Below are 14,938 nucleotides of genomic sequence, written 5' to 3' on the forward strand. Positions count from 1 at the left end.
AAAGTAAAAATTATCTGAACAAAGGAACACATGATGTTTTCAAAGCAAAAAATAAACCAATGAGAGGAAGTTGTTAGGGAAAGGGGAGATAGCTTTTAATTTTAAATCACTTTAATACTTCAGCACAATAAAATGTGACTGTGTTTTCTCTGTACATAAATTTAAATAAATGTAAGATTCTTTCTCTGGAGAAACAGATGTTGATATTATCTCCTTCAACTTTTGAAAGAAATGCAGATTCTTGTAAGTGATAATCTGCTCAAGATAGGCAGATGTAGTTGAAAAACAAACGAAAAAAGTTAACTTATCTTAGGGAGCTCAGTGAGACATGGTACATTTTTTGACAACAAACTTGTATACAAGAAGCCTGGTAAAGGTTCTATAATGTTGCTCTGTGCCTGACATACTGCAGGCACAAAATAAGTTTCTTCATAGGCATGTGTATACAGCCGACTAGGAACCAACTCATTCTACTAAGGTTAACCTTTTAATTGAATGAAAATCTAAGACGAAGATAAGAATGTTTCCCGAAAAGCATACTGAAGTAAAATAAAACACATCTATACTGAACAGATGTGTTTTGAAGTGCTAGTTATTGGTTTTCATTCAAGTACCTTCTTAAAGGAAAATCTCATTGACTCTGATGATATTACTTGTGTGTTCTACTTGTATTTTTAGGTAGACTTCTGCTGAGTGATGAAATAAATTCTCCAAAGCAGTTTTGATTCAGTTCAGTTTTACTCTTTCTTTTTTCTCAGCACCAGAAGCACTGCTGATGTAATCAGTATTCCTTAGCTAGTGTAACTTGGAACTTCAGGCAATGCAACTTGGCATTTGAAACTCCAGAGACAGATAATTTAAAAAGTTATGTCTCATGCTTTCCAAATATCTAATGGTTCATATTTCATCTATATTAATTAGATTTCAGAAAGTAAGCCTTTGATGACACTGAACAAAATGAAATGAAGAATTGGTGGACATGGTTAAAAAAGATAGCCAAAGACATCAGCTTTGCAATCTGGGTAACACCCGATTAACTAGATGTTTACTGTCTCAGCTTCTTAATCTGGAGAACACGAACTTGAGGGAGAAAAGGAATTGCATTCTTATTTTCACCAATCTCTATCAGAATGTATTTCTTTCAATAATGAATACAGTCAACCAGCCACAGTAATAATAACAATTGGGACTCTGCCACCAAACGAAATCACAGATTTTTTAACGTTACAATTGTTGCACATATCTCAAATTATTGTGAATCATCATCTCTACTCCAAAATTACCAAAATTATAAATTTACTGTTTATTTTGGTTTTCTACCTCAAGAAGCAGGAAGATTCTTAAGGTAACTTGGTTTAAAAAGTAAAGTTATTACTTAGTAATGAAATTTTAATTTCTTATAATGACCCCATAAAGTTTAGTTTTCTACTTCTTTCTCTTCATTTTAGTGAGATATATTTCATGTATAATCATATATTTCAGCAATGTAGGTAGCCATCTTTATTGGAAGGAAGCTAGACTAAGTCATCTAAAGTTTGCAAAGGGGTTCTGTTCTCTTTACCCACTAAAGCTTTCATTTTTTTTAAATTTAGGCATGAAATAAGCAACATTAAAAGTGAAATAGAGAAGGGGGACCAAGATGGTGGAGTAAGAGGATGTGGAGCTCACCTCCCTCCACTAAAACACATCAAAAATACCTCTATATGTAGAACAATTCTCATGCAAAACTAACTGGAAACTGGCAGAAAAACTCCTATACAATCAAGGCTGCAAGAAAGATACTTACATAATTGGGTAGAATGGGAAGAAAAACATTGGGTTGAGACCTGTGCCCCTGGGAGGGGACTAAGAGGAAAATGGAGATTACACAGGCAGACGCTCACCTTTGGGAGTAAGATGGAAGAGCCACAACTGGGCGTCCCAATCCTGGGGTCCTACATGGAGGATACAAGCCCACTTGGCTGCCTGGAAAAATGCTAGGACAGATAGAAAAGCTGGAGAGGCCTAGACTCCACTCGTGAGGAGTGCACAGGGGCTGGCTTGCCAACAGACAGAGCTAACAGAGGTCTGCCTTAGTAGTTGCGATCTCACCACACTCCCCAGTCCAAGCTGAGGGGGGAGTGTGGTGAGGTAGCACCCACTCCACAACACAACTTGGCACTGGATCTAGGGCAGCCAGTTCCTGGGAAAAGACTCAACCTAGGGATGCAGAAGTGAACTGGGGGGCATGGGATGAGGTCCAGGTGGTACAGCAGCAGCCATTGTTGGTGCTGACTCAAACAGCACCCCAGAAGCCCAGGCTTCTGACAGCAGTGCAGCTGCTAGAATTCCTGTGACCAAGACACCATGATTCCCAGTCCAGCTGAGCAAATGCTCTGACACTGCCCACACCATGCCACAACATAACACTAGATCTGGGACTACCATAAGAGGGGAAAAGATGCAACCTTGGGCTGTGTCTGAGCAGAGCCAGAGACACATACACAGGTAGTGCATTGTACCTCTGTATGCACATAAGCCCAACTTATTTCAGCACTCCCCTCCTTTGGGGCAAAGGCCCCAGTGGAGGGAGAAGGAAAAACACAACATTTAAAGAGAACAGAACCAGCTCAGGCCCAACCCTTAGGGCTTCTGCTGTAGCAACTTGGGAGCAGACCCTGCCTGTGATAGGCCAATGAGCAGAGAGGAAGTCCTGTCTTACACCCTGCACAGACTCTAGTTCCTTCAACACCAGCCACACACCCTACCAAGCTGATAGTGACAAGCACACCCTGAGGAAAGATGTGACTGGTGTCCACACCAAAGACACTGGGCACACACAGTCTATTTAGGGACACTCCCACATAAAAACGCCCCTTCAAGACCATAATATATAAATGTTCCACCAAAATTCATAGAGACAGAGATAGCTAAGTGAAATGGAAGAGGAACTACACTCAATTGAAAAAGCCCTGAAAAAATAATGAAACAGAGATAATCAGTCTACCACAATGAGTTGAAAACATTGGTAATAAAAATGATAACTGAATTAGGAAAGAGAATTGATCTAAGCACAGATCATTTTAACAAGGAACTAGAAACTATACAGAAGACCCAATCAAAAATAAATAATTCAATTACCTATTTTTGATAAAGCACTCTAGAAGCACTGAATCTCAGACTAAATGACACAAGAACGCATATGTGACCTCGAAGATAGAGTAATGGAAATCACCCAGTCAGAACAGCAGACAGAAAGACAAATGAAAAAAAACCAAAGCAACACACAAGATCTATGGGATAACATAAAAAGTGCCAACATTCACATTACAGAGGTTCCAGAAAGAGAAGAGAGAGAGAAGGGGATCAAAAACATATTTAAAGAAATTATTGCTGAAAACTTCCCAAACCTAAAGAAGGAAACAGATATCCTTGTACAGGAATCACAAAGGGTCCCAAACAAGAAGAACCCCAACAGACTCACACCAAGACATAATTAAAATGGCAAAAGTTAAAGGGAGAATTCTAAAGGCAGCAAGAGAAAAACAGAGTCATATACAAGGGAACCCCAATAAGGCTATCAGCTGATTTCTCTGCAGAAACTCTGTAGACCAGAAGGGAGTGGCATGATACATTCAAAGCCCTGAAAGGGGAAAAACCTGCAACCTAGGATTCTCTACCCAGCAAGATTATCATTTAGAATAGGAGAGATGAAGAACTTCTCAGACAAGCAGAAATTAAAAGAATTCAGCAATACTAAACACACCTTAAATGAAATGTGAAGGGTCTACTCTAAATGGAAAAGAAGTAAGAATATATAGGAAAAGGAAAATCCCAATAAGGAAGGCAAATATATAATAAGGACTGAAGATCACTTAAATAAGTCAGTATGTAGATTAAAAACTAAAAATTTGTAAAGGCAATTATAACTACAATAAACAGTAAAGGGATAAGCATGAAGATGTAAAATATGGCTTCAAAAACACAAAATGTGGGAGAGGGGAGTATAATATGTAGATCTTTTAGAGTGTGTTTGAACTTAAATGACTATCAGTTTAAAGTAAGTAGATATAATTATGAGTCAACATAAATGAACCCATAGTACCCACAAATCAAAAACCTACCAAAGATACACAAAAACCAAACAGAAAGGAACTTAAGCACACTACAAAAGAAAATTATCAAACCACAATAGGAGAAACAAAAGGAAATGAACAGAGAAGAACTACAGAAACAACTGGAAAAAAGTAATAAAATGTCCATAAGTACATACCTATCAATAATTACTTTAAATGTCAATGGACTAAATGCTCTGATCAAAATACACAGGGTGGCTGAATGAATAAAAAATAAGACCTTTCTATATGCTGCCTACAAGAGACTCACTTCAGGGTGAAAGACACACACAAACTCAAAGTGAGGGAATGAAAAAAGGTATTTCATGCAAACAGAAATGACAAGAAAGCAGGGGGAACAATACTCATACCAGACAAAATAGACTTTAAAACAAAGCTATAACAAAAGATCAAGAAGGGCATTATATAATGATAAAGAGATCAATACAGAAAGAGGATATTACATTCACTGACATATACGTACCCAATACAAGAGCACCTAAATATATAAAGTAAATACTAACAGACATAAAGGGAGAAATTAACAGTAACGCAATAGTAGTAGGAGATTTTAATACCTCACTGACATCAATAAACAGATCATCCAGACAGAAAATCAGTAAGGCAACAGAGGTCTTAAATGACACAACAGACTGTTGCACTTAACTGGTATCTACAGGACATTACATCTGAAGAAATTAGAACACATATTCTTTTCAAGTGCACACGGAACCGTCCCCAGGATGGATCACATACTACATCACAAAACAAGCTTTAGCAAATTTAAGAGAATAAAAATTATATCAAGCATTTTTTCTGACCACAACAGTATGAAACTAAAAATTAACTACAGAAAGAAAAATGAGAACAGAACGAAGATGTGGAGACTAAACAACATGTTACTAAAAAACCAATGGGTCAACAATGAAATCAAAGAGGAAATCAGAAAATACTTTGAGACAAACATAAATGAAAACACAACTTTACAAAATCTATGGGATGCAGCAAAAGCAGATCTCAGAGGGAAGTTCATAACAATACAGGCCTTCCTCGAGAACTAAGGAAAATCTCAAATAAACAACCTAACCTGCCACCTAAAGGAATTAGAAAAAGAAGAACAAAGCCTAAAGTCAACAGAAGGAAGGAAATAATAAAGATCAGAGAGGAAATAAATAAAATAGAAGTTAAAAAAAAATAGAAAAGATCAATTAAACCAAGAGCTGGTTTTGTGAAAAGATAAACAAAATTAATAAACTTTTAAGCCAGGCTCACCAAGAAGAAAAGACGGAGGACCTAATAAACAAAATAAAAAAATGAAAGAGGAGAAATAACAGCCCATATCACAGACATACAAAAAAAATCATAAGAGAATACTATGAACAGTTATATGCCAACAAATTGGACAACCTAGGAGAAATGGACAAATTTCTAAAAACATACAGCTTGCCAAGACTGAGGCAAGGATAAACAGACAATCTGACAGACCTATCACTAGAAGTGAAATTGGATATGTAATAAAAAAAAACCTCCCAGCAAACAAAAGTACAGGACCAGACCGCTTCCCAGGGGAATTTTACCAAACACATAAAGAAGAACTAATACTGCTCTTTCTCAAACTATTCCAAAAAATTGAAGAGGAGGGAACACTCTCAAATTCATTCTATGAGTCCATCATTACCTTGATATCAAAACCAAGGACACTACAAAAAGAAACAGAGAAAATTACAGGCCAATATATTTGATGAATATAGATGCAAAAATCCTCAACAAAGCAGCATTAGCAAACCAAACCCAACAATACCTAGAAAGAATCATATACCATGATCAAGGTGGATTTTTCCAGGGTCACAAGGATGTTTCAACATAAGTAAATCAATGTGACACACCATATTAAAAAAAAGGAAAGATAAAAATCACATGATCATCTCAATAGACATAGAAAAAGCATTTGACAAAATTCAACAACCATTCACAATACACACTCTCACCAAAGTGGGTACAGAGGAAACATATCTCAGCATAGTAAAGGTCATTTACAAGAAACCCACAGCCATTGTAATACTCAATGGTGAAAAGCTGCAAGTATTCCTTTTAAACTCAGGAACAAGAAAAGGATGCCCACTCTCATTGCTTCTATTTAACATAGTATTGGAATTCCTAGCCACAGCAATCAGACAAGAAAAAGAAATAAAAAGCAACCAAATTGTAAAGAAAGAAGTAAAACCGTCATTATTTATAGATGACATGATACTATATACATAGAAAACCCTGAAGTCTCCACCAAAAAACTGTTAGAATAAATGAATTCAGTAAAGTTGCGGGATACAAGATTAATATACAAAAATCTGTTGCTTTTCTATACACCAATAATGAACCATGAGAAAGAGAGCAAAAAGAATAATCCTGTTTAAAATCGCATCAAAAAGAAAAACACCTAGGAATAAATTTAACCAAGGAGGTAAAAGACCTATACTCTGAAAACTATAAAATACTGATGAAGGAAAATGAAGATGATACAAAGAAATACAAAGATATCCTGTACTCTCACATTAGAAGAATTAATATTGTTAAAATGGCCATACTACCCAAAGCAATCTACAGATTTAATGTAATCCCTATCAACATACCCATAACATTTTTCACGCAACTAGAACAAATAATCCTAAAATTAATATGGAACGACAAAAGACCCCAAATTGCCAAAGCAATATTGAGGGAAAAAACAAAGCCGGAGGTATCACCCCACAGGACTTCGGACTATACTACAAAGCTCCAATAATCAAAACATCATAGGGGACGAGGGGAAGATGGTGGAAGAGTAAGACGCAGAGATCACCTTCCCCTCCACAGATACACTGGAAATACATCTACACTTGGAACTCCTACAGAACACCTACTGAACGCTGGCAGAAGACCTCAGACCTCCCAAAAGGCAAGAAAGTCCCCACGTACCTGGGTAGGGCAAAAGGAAAAAGAATAAACAGAGACAAAAGGGTAGGGGTGGGACCTGCACCAGTGGGAGGGAGCTGTGAAGGAGGAAAGGTTTCCACACACTAGGAAGCCCCTTCGCAGGCAGAGACTGCAGGTGGTGGAGAGGGAAAGCTTCGGAGCCATGGAGAAGAGCACAGCAACAGGGGTGCAGAGGGCAAAGCGGAGAGATTCCCGCACAGAGGATCAGTGCTGACCGGCACTCACCAGCCCGAGAGGCTTCTCTGCTCACCCTCTGGGGTGGGCAGGTCTGGGAGCTGAGGCTCGGGCTTCAGTCAGAGCGCAGGGAGAGGACTGGGGTTGGCGGTGTGAACACAGCCTGCAGGGGGTTAGTGCACAACAGCTAGCTGGAAGGGAGTCTGGGGAAAAGTCTGGACCTGCCAAAGAGGCAAGAGACTTTTTCTTCCCTCCTTGTTTCCTGGTGTGCAAGGAGAGGGGATTAAGAGGGCTGCTTAAAGGAGCTCCAGAGACGGGCGCAAGCCGCGGCTAAAAGTGCGGACCTCAGAGATGGGCACAGGACGCTAAGGCTGCTGCTGCCTCCACCAAGAAGCCTGTGTGCGAACACAGGTCACTCTCCACACCTCCCTTCCGGGGAGCCTGTGCATCCTGCCACTGCCAGGGTCCCGGGATCCAGGGACAACTTCCCCGGGAGAACGCACAGCGCGCCCCAGGCTGGTGCAATGTCATGCTGGCCTCTGCCGCTGCAGGCTCACCCCAACTCCGTACTCCTCCCTCCCCCTGGCCTGAGTGAGCCAGAGTCCCCAAAGAAGCTGCTCCTTTAACCCCATCCTGTCTGAGCGAAGAACAGACACCCTCCAGCGACCTACATGCACACACAGGCGGGGCCAAATCCAAAGCTGAGCCCCAGGAGCTGTGAGAACAAAGAAGAGAAAGGGAAATCTCTCCCAGCAGCCTCAGAAGCAGTGGATTAAAGCTCCACAATCAACTTGATGTATCTTGCATCTGTGGAATACATGAATAGACAACGAATCATCCCAAATTGAGGAGGTGGACTTTGAGAGCAAGATTTATTATTTTTTCTCTTTTTGTGAGTGTGTATGTGTATGCTTCTGTGTGAGATTTTGTCTGTATAGCTTTGCTTCCACCATTTGTCCTAGGATTCTATCCATCCGTTTTTTTGTTTTTGTTTTTTGGGGGGTTTTTTGTTTGTTTTTTCTTTAAAAAAATTGTTTTTCTTAATTCTTTTTTATTTTAATAACTTTATTTTATTTTATCTTCATTTTATCTTGTTACTTTTTCTTTCTTTCTTTCCTTCCCTCCTTCCTTCCTCCCTCCCTCCCTCTCTCCTTTCTCTCTCTCTCTCTCTCTCTTTCTTTCCTTTCTACTTTTTCTCCCTTTTATTCTGAGCCATGTGGATGAAAGGCTCTTGGTGCTGCAGCCAGGAGTCAGTGCTGTGCCTCTGACGTGGGAGAGCCAACTTCAGGACACTGGTCAACAAGAGACCTCCCAGCTCCTCATAATATCAAACGGCGAAAATCTCCCAGAGATCTCCATCTCAACACCAGTACCCAGCTTCACTCAACGACCAGCAAGCTACAGTGCTGGACACCCTATGCCAAACAACTAGCAAGACAGGAACACAACCCCACCCATTAGCAGAGAGGCTGCCTAAAATCATAATAAGTTCACAGACACCCTAAAACACACCACCAGACGTGGACCTGCCCACCAGAAACACAAGATCCAGCCTCATCCACCAGAACACAGGCACTAGTCCCCTCCACCAGGAAGCCTACACAACTCACTGAACCAACCTTAGCCACTGGGGACAGACACCACAAACAACGGGAACTACGAACCTGCAGCCTGAAAAAAGGAGACCCCAAACACAGTAAGATAAGCAAAATGAGAAGACAGAAAAAAACACAGCAGATGAAGGAGCAAGATAAAAACCCACCAGACCTAACAAATGAAGAGCAAATAGGCAGTCTACTTGAAAAAGAATTCAGAATAATGATAATAAAGATGATCCAAAATCTTGGAAATAGAATAGAGAAAATGCAAGAAACATTTAACAAGGACATACAAGAACTAAAGATGAAACAAGCAATGATGAACAACAAAATAAATTAAATGAAAAATACTCTAGATGGGATCAATAGCAGAATAACTGAGGCAGAAGAACAGATAAGTGATCTGGAAGATAAAATAGTGGAAATAACTACTGCAGAGCAGAATAAAGAAAAAAGAATGAAAAGAACTGAGGACAGTCTCAGAGACCTCTGGGACAACATTAAACACACCAACATTCGAATTATAAGGGTTCCAGAAGAAGAAGAGAAAAAGAAAGGGACTGAGAAAATATTTGAAGAGATTATAGTTGAAAACTTCCCTAATATGGGAAAGAAAATAGTTAATCAAGTCCAGGAAGCACAGAGAGTCCCATACAGGATAAATCCAAGGAGAAATACACCAAGACACATACTAATCAAACTGTCAAAAATTAAATACAAAGAAAACATATTAAAAGCAGCAAGGGAAAAACAACAAATAACATACAAGGGAATCCCCATAAGGTTAACAGCTGATCTTTCAGCAGAAACTCTGCAAGCCAGAAGGGAGTGGCAGGACATAGTTAAAGTGATGAAGGAGAAAAACCTGCAACCAAGATTACTCTACCCAGCAAGGATCTCATTCAGATTTGATGGAGAAATTAAAACCTTTACAGACAAGCAAAAGCTGAAAGAGTTCAGCACCACCAAACCAGCTTTACAACAAATGCTAAAGGAACTTCTCAAGGCAAACAACACAAGAGAAGGAAAAGACCTACAATAACGAACCCAAAACAATTAAGAAAATTGGAATAGGAACATACATATTGATAATTACCTTCAATGTAAATGGACTAAATGCTCCCACCAAAAGACACAGACTGGCTGAATGGATACAAAAACAAGACCCATATATATGCTGTCTACAAGAGACCCACTTCAGACCTAGAAACACATACAGACTGAAAGTGAGGGGATGGAAAAAGATAATCCATGCAAATGGAAACCAAAAGAAAGCTGGAGTAGCAATTCTCATATCAGACAAAATAGACTTTAAAATAAAGACTATTATAAGAGACAAAGAAAGACACTACATAATGATCAAGGGATTGATCCAAGAAGAAGATATAACAATTGTAAATATTTATGCACCCAATATAGGGTCACCTCAATACATAAGGCAAATACTAACAGCCATAAAAGGGGAAATCGACAGTAACACATTCATAGTAGGGGACTTTAACACCCCACTTTCACCAATGGACAGATCATCCAAAATGAAAATAAATAACGAAACACAAGCTGTAAATGATACATTAAACAAGATGGACTTAATTGATATATAGTTATAGGACATTCCATCCAAAAACAACAGAATACACATTTTTCTCAAGTGCTCATGGAACATTCTCCAGGATAGATCATATCTTGGGTCACAAATCAAGCCTTGATAAATTTAAGAAAATTGAAATTGTATGAAGTATCTTTTCCAACCACAACGCTAGGAGACTAGATATCAATTACAGGAAAAGATCTGTAAAAAACACAAACACACACATGGATGATAAACAATACACTACTTAATAACGAAGTGATCACTGAATAAATCAATGAGGAAATTAAAAAATACCTAGAAACAAATGACAATGGAGACACAACGACCCAAAACCTATGGGATGCAACAAAAGCAGTTCTAAGAGGGAAGTTTATAGCAATACAATCCTACCTTAAGAAACAGGAAACATCTCGAATAAACAACCTAACCTTGCACCTAAAGCAATTAGAGAAAAGAACAAAAAACCCCCAAAGTTAGCAGAAGGAAAGAAATCATAAAGATCAGATCAGAAATAAATGAAAAAGAAATGAAGGAAACGATAGCAAAGATCAATAAGACTAAAAGCTGGTTCTTTGAGAAGATAAACAAAATTGATAAACCATTAGCCAGACTCATCAAGAAAAAAAGGGAGAAGACTCAAATCAATAGAATTAGAAATGAAAAAGGAGAAGTAACAACCGACACTGCAGAAATACAAAAGATCATGAGAGATTACTACAAGCAACTCTATGACAATAAAATGGACAACCTGGAAGAAATAGACAAATTCTTAGAAATGCACAATCTGCCAAGACTGAATCAGGAAGAAATAGAAAATATGAACAGACCAATCACAAGCACTGAAATTAAGACTGTGATTAAAAATCTTCCAACAAACAAAAGCCCAGGACCAGATGGCTTCACAGGCCAATTCTATCAAACATTTAGAGAAGCGCTAACACCTATCCTTCTCAAACTCTTCCAAAATATAGCAGAGGGAGGAACACTCCCAAACTCATTCTACAAGGCCACCATCACCCTGATAGCAAAACCAGACAAGGATGTCACAAAGAAAGAAAACTACAGGCCAATATCACTGATGAACATAGATGCAAAAATCCTCAACAAAATACTAGCAAACAGAATCCAACAGCACATTAAAAGGATCATACACCATGATCCAATGGGGTTTATTCCAGGAATGCAAGGATTCTGCAATATACACAAATCAATCGATCTGATACACCATATTAACAAATTGAAGGAGCAAAACCACATGATCATCTCAATAGATGCAGAGAAAGCTTTTGACAAAATTCAACACCCATTTATGATAAAAACCCTGCAGAAAGTAGGCATAGAGGGAACTTTCCTCAACATAATGAAGGCCATATATGACAAACCCACAGCCAACATCGTCCTCAATGGTGAAAAACTGAAAGCATTTCCACTAAGATCAGGAACAAGACAAGGTTGCCCACTCTCACCACTCTTATTCAACATAGTTTTGGAGGTTTTAGCCACAGCAATCAGAGAAGAAAAGGAAATAAAAGGAATCCAAATCGGAAGAGAAGAAGTAAAGCTGTCACTGTTTGCAGATTACATGATACTATACACAGAGAATCCTAAAGATGCTACCAGAAAACTACTAGAGCTAATCAATGAATTTGGTAAAGGAGCAGGATACAAAATTAATGCACAGAAATCTCTGGCATTCCTATACACTAAGGATGAAAAATCTGAAAGTGAATACAAGAAAACACTCCCATTTACCACTGCAATAAAAAGAATAAAATATCTAGGAATAAACCTACCTAAGGAGACAAAAGACCTCTATGCAGAAAATTATAAGACACTGATGAAAGATATTAAATATGATACAAATAGATGGAGACATATACCATGTTCTTGGAAGAATCAACATTGTGAAAATGACCCTACTACCCAAAGCAATCTACAGATTCAATGCAATCCCTATCAAACTACCACTGGCATTTTTCACAGAACTAGAACAAAAAATTTCACAATTTGTATGGAAACACAAAAGACCAAGAATAGCCAAAGCAATCTTGAGAACGAAAAATGGAGCTGGAGGAATCAGCCTCCCTGACTTCAGACTATACTACAAAGCTACAGTAATCAAGACAGTATGGTACTGGCACAAAAACAGAAATATAGATCAATGGAACAGGATAGAAAGCCCAGAGATAAACCCATGCATAGATGGTCACCTTATCTTTGATAAAAGAGGCAGGAATTTACAGTGGAGAAAGGACAGCCTCTTCAATAAGTGGTGCTGGGATAACTGGACAGGTACATGTAAAAGTATGAGATTAGATCACTCCCTAACACCATACACAAAAATAAGCTCAAAATGGATTAAAGACCTAAATGTAAGGCCAGAAACTATCAAACTCTTAGAGGAAAACATAGGCAGAACACTCTATGACATAAATCACATCAAGATCCTTTTTGACCCACCTCCTAGAGAAAGGGAAATAAAAACAAAAATAAACAAATGGGACCTAATGAAACTTAAAAGCTTTTGCACAGAAACGGAAACCATAAACAAAACCAAAAGACAACCCTCAGAATGGGAGAAAATATTTGCAAATAAAGCAACTGACAAAGGATTAATCTCCAAAATGTATAAGTATGCTCAACATCATTAATCATTAATGCTCAACATCATTAATCATTAGAGAAATGCAAATCAAAACTACAATGAGATATCATCTTACACCAGTCAGAATGGCCATCATCAAAAACTCTAGAAACAATAAATGCTGGAGAGGGTGTGGAGAAAAGGGAACACTCCTGCACTGCTGGTGGGAATGTGAATTGGTACAGCCACTATGGAGAACAGTATGGAGGTTCCTTAAAAAACTACAAATAGAACTACCATATGACCCAGCAATCCCCCTACTGGGCATATACCCTGAGAAAACCATAATTCAAAAAGAGTCATGTACCAAAATGTTCATTGCAGCTCTATTTACAACAGCCCGGAGATGGAAACAACCTAAGTGTCCATCATGGGATGAATGGATAAAGAAGATGTGGCACATATATACAATGGAATATTACTCAGCCATAAAAGGAAACAAAATTGAGCTATTTGTAGTGAGGTGGTTGGACCTAGAGTCTGTCATACAGAGTGAATTAAGTCAGAAAGAGAAAGACAAATACCGTATGCTAACACATATATATGGAATTTAAGAAGAAAAAAATAATGTTATGAAGAACACAGGGGTAAGACAGGAATAAAGACAGAGACCTACTAGAGAATGAACTTAAGGATATGTGGAGGGGGAAGGGTAACCTGTGACAAAGCAGGAGAGAGGCATGGACATACATACACTACCAAACATAAAACAGATAGCTAGTGGAAAGCAGCCCCATAGCACAGGGAGATCAGCTCGGTGCTTTGTGACCACCTAGAGGGGTGGGATAGGGAGGGTGGGAGGGAGGGAGATGCAAGAGGGAAGAGATATGGGAACATATGTATATGTATAACTGATTCACTTTGTTATAAAGCAGAAACGAACACACCATTGTAAAGCAATTATACTCCAATAAAGATGTAAAAAAAAAAAAACTCATGGTACTGGCACAAAAAAGACACACAGATCAATGGATAGAACAGAGAGCCCAGACATAAACCCATGCAGTTATGGTCAATTAATCTATGACAAAGGAGGCAAGAATATACAGTGGAGAAAAGACACTCTCTTTAATAAGTGGTGCTGGAGAAAATGGACAGCTACATGTAAAACAATGAGATTAGAACATTTCCTCACACCATTACAAAAATAAGCTCAAAATGGATTAAAGACCTAAACGTAAGACTGGAAACCATAAAACTCCTAGAAGAAAACATAGGCGGAACACTCTTTGACATAAATCATAGCAATATTTTTTGCTTTCTCCTAAAGCAAAGAAAACAAAAGCAAAAATAAACAAATGGGACCTAATTAAACTTAAAGGCTTTTGCACAGGAAAGGAAACCATCAACAAAATGAAAAGACAACTTAACTCAATGGGAGGAAATATTTGCAAATGATGTGACTGACAAGGGCTCAATATCCAAAATATACAAACAGCTCATACAACTCAACATCCCAAAAAACAATCCAATCAAAAAATTGGCAGGACTTGAATAGAGGTTTTTCTAAGAAGACATACAGATGACTAACAGGCACATGAAAAGATGCTCAACATCACTACTTATTAGAGAAATGCAAATCAAAACCACAATGAGACATCACCTCACACCAGTCAGAATGGTCATCATCAAAAAGTCTACAAGTAACAAATGTTGGCAAGGATGTGGAGAAAAGGGAACCCCTCGAACACTATTGGTAGGAATGCAAATTGGTGCAGCCACTATAGAAAAGAGTATGGAGGTTCCTTAGAAAAATTAAAAATAGAACTACCACATGACCCAGCAATTCCACTCTTGTGTATATATCCAGAAAAAACGAAAACACTAAATCGAAAAAATACATGCACCCCAATGTTCATAGCAG

The 14,938-nt window shown here is 38.4% G+C and overlaps 1 protein-coding gene across 2 annotated transcripts in view; it reads right to left on the reverse strand.

Annotated features, from left to right (window-relative positions):
- HACD4 (3-hydroxyacyl-CoA dehydratase 4) overlaps positions 1–14,938 on the reverse strand; it is a 95,941-nt gene that overhangs the window by 57,725 nt on the left and 23,278 nt on the right. The gene's annotated exons all lie outside the window — the stretch shown is intronic.

Source organism: Delphinus delphis, chromosome 6 (genome assembly GCF_949987515.2).
Source record: "Delphinus delphis chromosome 6, mDelDel1.2, whole genome shotgun sequence".
Taxonomy (NCBI): Eukaryota; Metazoa; Chordata; class Mammalia; order Artiodactyla; family Delphinidae; genus Delphinus; species Delphinus delphis.